The 2,522-nt window shown below is 40.0% G+C and overlaps 1 protein-coding gene across 2 annotated transcripts in view; it reads left to right on the top strand.

Annotated features, from left to right (window-relative positions):
• LOC134443934 (DDRGK domain-containing protein 1-like) overlaps window positions 1-497 on the top strand; it is a 9,675-nt gene extending 9,178 nt beyond the window's left edge. For both annotated transcript variants that reach the window (XM_063193450.1, XM_063193449.1), the window contains one exon: window positions 1-497. This exon is cut by the window's left edge and continues 612 nt beyond it. The gene's annotated coding sequence lies outside the window, so the exon portion shown is untranslated.
• The last annotated feature ends 2,025 nt before the right edge of the window (window positions 498-2,522 follow it).

The raw sequence follows: 2,522 nt of genomic DNA, 5'->3' as shown, positions 1-2,522 counted from the left end.
CTCCCCACTCACTTCCTGTCACTCTGTCACTATCCTGACTCCAATGAAGCAAAAAAAAAGCTTTAAAAAGAAGAGAGATGGGACAGTCGCTCTCTAACACACACACACACACACACACACACACACACACACACACACACACACACACACACACACTGTCTATACAGGACCTGCTGTTCAAGAGACACCCTATGCTGTGTGTGTGTGTGTGTGTGTGTGTGTGTGTGTGTGTGTGTGTGTGTGTGTGTGTGTGTGTGTGTGTCAGGCTCCTCTGCCTGGCTATGTGTACATGAATAGATCCTTGTTGGCTACACATTAATGCACCTGCATTCACCACACACACACACACACACACACACACACACACACACACACACACACACACACACACACACCACAGACAAATACATAGATACACGCTAGACACTCATCGCCCCAAATCTCTCTCTCTCGCACACACACACACACACACACACACACACACACACACACACACACACACACACACACACACACACACACACACACACAAACACGCAAACACGCAAACACGCAAACACACAAACAACAACAACACAACTAAAAAAGACATCCACTGTCATCCACTCACTTATACTGTGACAGTTGTGTTTGTCTGTTTTTCATTTTTTTCAAAGAATATTAGATATTTTTTTCTTTGAAAGTCGGTGGATTATTTAATAAATGGCTTATTTTCAGACATGTGTATTTTTGTAGAAAATGTTTTTGTCTGTGTTGGTCTTACTTACGGCGTGTGTTACTGATGGAAGGGAAGGAACAGTATAGGATAAGGAGATATACTTTATATATATATACATACATATACATATATACATACAGAAGGGAAGGAACAGTATAGGATAAGGAGATCTTACAATATACTGTATAGGGATGCAAATGATTAATCGATTAATATACTTTAATCAATCAGTGGGTTAATAGATTAAGAAACATTAATCGCAATTAATCGACAATTCAACTTACAAGAGACCCAGGTGAAATGGGCATGTGAAGAGTGTGTGTGAAGAGGGGACCTTTGGATTAAAGAATTGAAATAGAATTAATTTAAATGTGATATTCTATCTCATTATTTAATTAAAATTTTTAGACTTAGTAGGGTTTTTTTTAGAAACATTGAGATTTCGGGGAGGAAACGCCGCTTATCAATTAATCGTAAGTCGATCGATAAGGCTAGCAACTAATGATTAATGAATTAATCTACAATTTGCATCCCTAATACTGTTTATCACATGATGTGTTATAACATAAATAAACAAGCAAATGACTGGTGTACCCACTTCAACATGTCAGGGTTTACAGTATACCAACTTAAATTTGATTGATCCATTATTTTGAATAGCACAAATGTATACAGTTACCCACTTTAAAAAATGCTCATATACAATATACCCACCACAAAAAAAGTAGACTACACCACTGAAACAAATAACACCACAGTACAGTCCAAAGTAGACTACACCACTGAAACAAATAACACCACAGTACAGTCCAAATAACACCACAGTACAGTCCAAATAACACCACAGTACAGTCCAAATAACACCACAGTACAGTCCAAAGACTCGGCTGACAGAGTAAGAAGGGAATAGGGAAGAGAAATAAATGAAAACCAAATAATGAAATCCAATATAAGATATTACATCACATGACACTACAGTATGTGATATAAGGCTGAGGGGGCCCATTGGAGCGGATCGCACATGGGGCCCAAAATCTGCTGCCACACCCCTGCTCATCTCCTACTGAGGGAAGGGCTATGGGGAATTATTGCATGGACACTGAGTAATGAAATCCAATAAAGTTGTTATATCACATGACACTACAGTACATAATGAAACCTCAGCAGTGGTGGCAGAGTTTCCCTCCAGCAGTTGCTGCTAATTCAGCTGCCAGGAACTGAACCGTCCCGTGTGACTGTATGTGTGCGTTCCAATATGTGACCTTGCGTGCTTCACTTCTTGTGGCCTTGTGCCAGGAAGTAATATGTCATCATGACATCACTGACAACAGCATTATATTTCAATATCTTGCAAAATCTCAACTGTAAAGTAATTTTCTCATTTGCAAACTGGATGGTGAATGTAGAATAGTCCCCCAAAAATTGTTTTAGCTAGACTGACAGCAGGGAAACTTATTTCTTTTCTCCACTGAGGTGGGGCGAGGCCACACGTGCAAGTGGAGGACGCAAGGTCGCATATTGGACTGCACTCTAGGTCTGTGCTGAGCCGTGTGACCACATCTCGTGCCTCTCATTTCCGGTCATCAGGGTCAATTTGGAGCGGGAACATGTGCTACAGTAAGAGAAGAGCCCACTTCCTGTGGATGCATACCGGTGTCTATACAAGTAGAGTCTGTCTAGGCAATATACGAGAAATAGGTTTCACATCATCACTAAAAGACTAAGTTTATAAATACACTATTTTACCTCGCACACTTTAGCAAGCATTTTATTTGCATGTACCAGAACAAAACATTGTATGTAG

Source organism: Engraulis encrasicolus, unplaced genomic scaffold, assembly GCF_034702125.1.
Source record: "Engraulis encrasicolus isolate BLACKSEA-1 unplaced genomic scaffold, IST_EnEncr_1.0 scaffold_39_np1212, whole genome shotgun sequence".
Taxonomy (NCBI): Eukaryota; Metazoa; Chordata; class Actinopteri; order Clupeiformes; family Engraulidae; genus Engraulis; species Engraulis encrasicolus.
This window is presented reverse-complemented; position numbering and strand designations above follow the sequence as displayed.